This window comes from Pundamilia nyererei, unplaced genomic scaffold, assembly GCF_000239375.1.
Source record: "Pundamilia nyererei isolate P.nyererei 1_Seehausen unplaced genomic scaffold, PunNye1.0 scaffold00022, whole genome shotgun sequence".
Taxonomy (NCBI): domain Eukaryota; kingdom Metazoa; phylum Chordata; class Actinopteri; order Cichliformes; family Cichlidae; genus Pundamilia; species Pundamilia nyererei.
In genome coordinates this window covers 3,029,054-3,036,370 of record NW_005187423.1, presented here as the reverse complement: position 1 = coordinate 3,036,370, position 7,317 = coordinate 3,029,054, and positions in this window count along the sequence as shown.

The window sequence follows — 7,317 nt, the reverse complement described above, 5'->3', positions numbered from 1 at the left end:
TGTGTGTGTGTGTGTGTGTGTGTGTGTGTGTGTGTGTGTGTGTGGGACACAAATGTGTTAATCTTCATGTTGAGGAAGGAGACGATGGTCTTCCAATTGATGGGCTCCTGAATTCAGGCTAAACATGTATTTTTCAGAAAAACCTCAACACAAACAAAATCAATCAGCAGCTGTCACACAAACCGGCAGCGAAGTGGAACACCGTGATTATACGTTTTCCTTATCAGAGAGCACGCTTTCTTAACGTTCATGAATATTCCTTTCGTGCTAAATAGGTTTGCAGTCTGTCTCCCTTCTCCTTTTGTATATATCAGAATGTGAATGATGTCAGATTTTACTATTGCTGCCGTGTGCCATATGCGAGCTATCACTTCAGAATGCGAGACCAGCCTTTGCTTGTGGCCAGCAGCACATCTGCTCACCTTCTGTTGTGGGCTTCACTAAAGTGTGTGTGTGTTTGTGTGAAGCACATAATATACACACAAACACACGCGTGCACATGACACAGTCACAGGTGGAGCCTCAGTGTGAGTGCGACAGCGAACATATCTTTACATCTTCCATGAACAAACTCTATCCGAAGTATATTCCCAGCTACTGATCTCCTGTACCACACATCTTGTACCTAAAAGTATAAGCATTACAAGCGCCTCAGAGCTGATGGTTGCACTAATGACCTGGATGGATAATGTGTGTTACGGTAAATGAAAATGAGGTCATACCCCCTCATTTTGATTTCGTACCCCACACAGAGCATGTTCCCAGCTCCTCCTTGTACTACTACTACTAATGCGATTCTTTATCTTTCTCACACATGCTAACACTAACACACAGGAACACACACATCCTTATGATCTGTATTTGCTCAGGAGTTACTGGAACAGGCCACACTGAAGTCTGGAAACAGAAGGACATCCAGCCTCCAGGTCTCACGGTTCCACTGATTGACCTGATGAAGACCAAAGGCTTCCAATCACAGAGTCAATGTGTGCTGCGTGTCTGTATGAGTAGAGTATGTGTGTGGGCAGGCCCGTCATTGTATGTGTGTGTGTGTCGCCTCCTGACCACACACACGGTTTGGATGAACCATTATCATTTGCACATTAAACTCTTGGAAAACACTCCAGGAATGGGTCCTGGTCCTTCAGCTGGCGTCTTTCTTTAATCTCGCACATGAAGGCCAAAATCAGAAGCGCGTCACGTGTGTTTGTACGTGTGTTTGTACGTGTGTTTGTACGTGTGTATCAGTGGTGACTTGCGCTTGTTCAAACTCTCTCCCTACTGTCTAAGACACACAACACGGCCTCAATCTTTCGATCATCACACCAACAAGAGGGAATTAAACCTCCTTTTCACATGGGCTCAACAAACTCACAGAGACCCATCAACAGATCACGCGTCCTGCAGTTGTGCACGTGTGTAAATGCACGCATGCACAAACAAGACCAAAAAAATGAAAGAAATGCAGTCAAAATGCATAAATCAGAAGACCATTTATCTACATATGCAGTACATAAGATATCCTTACGTGAGTCAGTGGGTGAGTAAGAAAAAAATGATGCATGAAGCAATTAATATTCATAAACACCACTTTTTCAACATGAGTAGAAGGGGCCTCTCTAGGAAAGTCTGAGAGAAAGATGACAGAGGAGTAAATGATGGGGCACAAGTGGGGAACAGATCTACGCAATTAAGGCTTAGGCTCTGCAGGAAAACATATTTTTCGAGAATATTAACATTTTATTGACCTTTCAGGCCACACGTAAGCTGAGAATTATTCTGACATATTTCAGATGTCAGAGGTTAAGGGTAGTACAACGTCTGTAGCTTGAATGGATTCACAGTAAGGAGGGATAACTGTGTAGCTAATGGAGGGGGACGATCATATCTGAATATGTTTCTGACACAACAGCAGCACATCTCTGCTGCTATTCTCTGCAAGGGTGCTGTTCGAAGAACCATGTCCTTCCTCAAGATAAACAGTCATCAGTAAAGGTCACATGCCTGCCACATGGTTAAAAAGACAAATATCACCAGCTGTTGCCAAGGTTGACAAAAAATTCTTCAGTTGCATTAATTAAAAATGCCAAATCAAAGAGTCTATATGAAGAAGAACTCATCACACCTACCCATGACGTGTTCAGTGTGTATAAGTTTATTATTACAAGTCCTGATGTCTAATGAATAACTCAAAATTTATTTTAGTGCTCTGGGTTTTTCATTTACAATCACTGAATTAGGCACACCAGTTCCACTGCGCTTTAACACAAATATCTAATCCAATATCCAATCACATGGCAGCACCTCATTGCATTTAGATACGCAGACATGGTCAAGCTGACCTGCTGAAGTTCAAACTGAGCATCAAAATGAGGAAGAAAGTTGATTTAAGCGGCGCTGAACATGACATGGTTGTTGGCACTTGGATGGACTGGTCTAGAAAAAGCTGATCGGCTGAGATTTTCCCCACAAAACCATCTCAAGGTTTTACACACAATGGTCCAAAAAAGAGAAACCATCCAGCGAATGGCAATTCTCTGGGGCGGAAATACCTTACTGATGTCAGAGGTCAGGGGAGAATGGCCAGACTGCTTCGAGCTGATAGGAAGGCAACAGTAACTCAAATAACCACTCATCACCACCAAAGCATGCAGAGGAGTGTCTCTGAAGGCACAACATGTCAAACCTTCAAAATCTGTGAGGAATGCTTCCAGCACCTTGTTGAAGCTGTGCCGCCAAGATTTAAGGCAGTTTTAAATGCAAAACTGGTCCAATCCGGTTCTAGCAAGGTGCAAGTAATAAAATGTCTGTTCACTGTGTGTTTTCAAATATTGAAATCCATCAGAAGTTAGACATAGTGCTGGAATGTAGTTTTAAAAGTGAATGGGAATTACTATGTGAGCAGGCATTAGCCTTATATTACAGTTGTCCCTGAATCTACACCACAAGTTCTTTTCACATTCTCAGATGCACTGGAGGCATTCAAACTTTTAAACCAGATGAAATGAATGAAAAGAAGCTAATACATTCATAAATCACAGCACCATGTCAGATCTAAATATAAGAGAATCTTTCAATTGAATTCAGTTGAATTCAGGTTTATTTATATAGCGCAAAACACAATATCAGTCTCCTCAAGGTGCTTTATATTGTAAGCTACCTCCAATAATAGAGAGAAAAACCCAACAATGAGGGGACTCCCTATGAGTAAGCACTTGGCAACAGTGGAAAGGAAAAACCTACGTTTAACAGGAAGAAACATCCAGCGGAAAATGGCTCAGGGAGGGGCAGCCATCTGCTACAATCAAGTGGGGATAAAGGAGGTAGACAGGACAACAGACACTTAAACACATCATTGGTCAGGTCCAGTAGTTACCTGAACTAACCATGCCTGCTCGCGTATCTGACATTAGGTATGGTTTGTTTCTGCCTCCATTCACTAATAAAGGGTTAACTTTTGAAAGAGAATGGCAGAGTGAGGGAAAGATTTCATTTAAAGTCTTTTTTTCCGTTAGCACCTCACAAGCTCTTATACTTATTTAAAACACACACACACACAGTGTGAAAATATTAATCAGCCATGGTGGCATTCATATCCTCTGGCTGGCACCGTTTACCCCTTATCTGTATAATCCTATGATGCTGCTTACTAACTGGAAGCCTGTATTAGACCTGCCTGTACCACACACTAACATTTCCACCTCAGCTCTTTTTTCTTTATTACAATATTGCACTAGAACCTTTTTTGGCAGTTACACTGCAATTGTTGCTGGCAGACAACACCTTTTCCTTTCAAATGCCTAATGCCTATTTATATCGGTGTTTCTGATGTTTCACTTCCCCATCAAACAAGGCAACAATGCCAATACTGTAAGCTGCTTTCATTCATCAGCTGAGTGATAAATCCACCCAATAGTGTGTGGGTGGTATGGGCTATGTTCTCTGGGTGGTCATATTTGGGAAACGTGAAGTCCAATAAAGGTGTATAATTTGGAGGGCATTTTTATCCACCCTCTACCAGATGTAAACAAAATGTCCCGAGGTAAGCAGCTGTTGCAACACTAGATGGATACATTTACAGGCATTGTCTTCATATTCCCGGTTGGCGTGGAAGTCTTACATTTAACGAATTCCTCTGGTAACTCTTCACAAACGGAGCTCAGTGCTCCCTGAAAATTTCCATTTGGCAGAAGATTCACTTTGTGGTGCTCGAGCTCAGGAGGTAGCCGAGCTTTTGCCACGATGAATTTGTCTCACGTCTCGTGTGCTCTTGTTGAAATCGCCATGCCGACGGTTTCCTGAGGGTTTCGGCGCTGGTGTAACTGTATGTAACCGGTTAAACGGCTCAGCGAGACCCTTTGAGTGAGATGACTGACAGAGGGCAGCAGGGAAGAAAGAAAGGAGCGAATGAGTGTTCTGGCTTCTTGACCTCTTAGCATAAGAAGTCTTCTAAGTTCAAACTCCAGCGATTACAAGCTGAGCTGGTATTTAAAGTGGGCCTAACCCCTCCCAAACCTACCCCCACCCCCCTCGCCCTCTCCCTCGCTCCATTCACTTCAGGCTCGTGTGACTTGTGTGTGTGTGAGACAATGTCTGCGACTTCAGTATGAGAGTACATGCCACATGAACCTCAGTGTGTGTGTGTGTGTGTGTTGTCGTTTAGTAGAGTAGGTGGGCAGGGTCAGGGGTTGCTTAGTGGGGTTCTGGAGCCAGTGGGCCTTCTTCATTGTTCAGGCTGGAGCAGCCAAAGGGGGGCAACGAGTATTGATGCTGAAGGTATTGCCTGCTTACGGTAGGGGGTTAGCAATAAGTGTGTGTGTGTGTGTGTGTGTGTGTGTGTGTGTGTGTGTGTGTGTGTGTGTGTGTGTGTGTGTGTGTAGACCTTTTGCTGCAAGAGGAACCCACAAGGGGCGGGAAAGGGAAAGTAATTACAGATGATATAGGACCAAAGAGAGGAAATTGATTAAAGAAAATGGGTGACCAGGAAATAAGCGGGGATCTTTGTTTCCCCTTCAATTAAACTGAAATGTCTCAGTGGTCTCTCTCTTTGAGCTTCACATGGTGGAGCTGGACTGTGGGGAACCCAAGCAGAGTGTGTGTGTGTCAGGGGAGGCGGGGTGGACTGTGGGGGGATCTCCGTCAGGGGAGGAGGCCTTGCAGAGGTGATGCTGATGGATGCATGTACTTGCAGCATTTTTTGAGGAGAGCAAATATCCTCCATGCGTTACTTTAGTCACCATATTTATGAGAGGAAATTCGTTAAGTTGTCTTTTTTAATATCTATATTGCACAACAACAGTCACCTCAAGTGTATTACAAGGTAATATTAGATGGAGAACCTCCAGTCACACACAAAGGTATGCTACAACTCATAGACAGAAGCTGCTGTCCTTTTTTTTATGTTGTTGGGGGTTTTTTTTAAAGTAAAATATAATTACATACAAAAAAGGATATCACGTGCTGCATCAAAAACATAAGAAAACTGCAAAAAAAAGAAAAAGAAAAAAAGAATTGACTTCATGTCCAACCAAACCTTCGGGCCACCGCTCACGCTCTCTTTCTCGTGTACTGTTACTTCTCTGTAACTTGCTTGGCAAATGCGAGTATACAGTATGAATAGTTTTACAAGGCCAAGGGAGAAATAACAGTGAGGGGAGGCGGTGGTGGTGTGTGTGTGTGGGGGGGGCAAGAAAGAGAAAACAGGTTGTCAGTGTGGTTGAACAGCAAAATAGCATTTTCTCCCTCGGGCTCAGCCTCCACAGATGTTTCATTCAGGCCCCATGGCAGGGCCACTCTAAAAAGTGCTCCAGTCCGACACAATTCAGCCCCTTTGTGCGCTAAAGGAGAGAAGCTCAGCCCACTGTTTACTGCTCATCCACCCCCCCCCTCCTCTAACCCCCGTCCTCATGTTAGCAGGCGGAACAATTGGGGAGGGCCTTGCCCAGAGCTGGGGCGGTGTGGCAGGTCAACAGAATGGGCTGTGAATCCTGTGCCTCTGAATCCTCTGGGTGGGTGGTCCAGCTCTCTCCCCTCTCCGTGTCTCTCACACACACATGCCCTCTCCTCTCCTCCTCTCCTCTCCGCGATTAGCTCATCCACTAGGCCGGGACTGATGCTGTTGCCTGGGCTCTGTGATGTGGCGATAGGTGGCCCAGAGAGGAAGCCAGACATGGGTTTTTCTGCAGGATTAGTGGGTCCAGAAGAGACCCGGTCGACGGGAGGGGGAGGGGGGCGCAGCGGCCCACGTGGAGCCTGCCAGTGACTGGGTGGCAGTTAACGCTAATCCTGCTGCTGATTACCGCTGGCATGGGGGGAAATAAACAGTAATAAATGAACCCACAAGGCTGAGCACACATGCGCCTTCGCAACACAAGGCAAGTCAGGCTCACGCACTTGCACAATAGCGCACACATTCAGAAGCAACCAAAAACATGGTGGCATTACAGAAAGAAAAGATTGCTTTCGGTGATGGTATGGGTTGTCATCTGGTTGTATGACGAATGGCAACAAATACAGTCACGAGCTTCCTGGAGCTCGTGGAGATCGAGGCTCGTGGAGATTCAAACGTTAAGTTTTAAGTCACCAACAGTCCGAAAACCTCGAAGACATTAACATAGGACAATGTTAAAGTGCAAAATCAATCTTTCATCTCTCTTAATCAGCAAATAACCCAATCTTCCACTCTCACTATAATCAAAAACATCACTGTCAGACCACTGGACTCTGCTATTACCACAAACATGCCTTTACCCCCTTGACAAACTGCAGGAAAAACCTAACTTTTTTTTTTTATTCATGCATTTTGTATGCCCTTTTACTACATAATTAAGCTTCCATCAGAAAAGATGCACCTTTTTCCTGCATTATCCCCTTAGTCACAGTGACATCTAGTGAGCATAAGCCAGAAGTGACAATAATGAACAATTGGTGAAAAGGCTTATATTTAGAAACACACAGTTTCCCCAGAATAACACATGCAGGTGTTAACTGCTTGGAGAAAATACACCGAAACATAAGTTCACAGGTCTAAAGAGGTGAATCTGAAGTGAGATGTTCGCTCACAGTCGGCAACAGGTGTCACTCTGCTTTGTTGTTCACAGCTTTAGGTTTATGGGGAACAAACAGAGTTTTGTGGCAGCAGGTCTGCGAAGAGAGTCGCCTCTGAAGCAACAGAGCAACAACGTTTCTTCTCGTTTACGGCGTTTGAGCAACGCCGCTATCTCAAGTAATGTGGTCAGAGTTTTGGTTGATCCTCTTTTTTCTGTACAGGCATGCAATGCTCTGAAGCATTAAGGAAGAACCGCTGCATATGAAAGC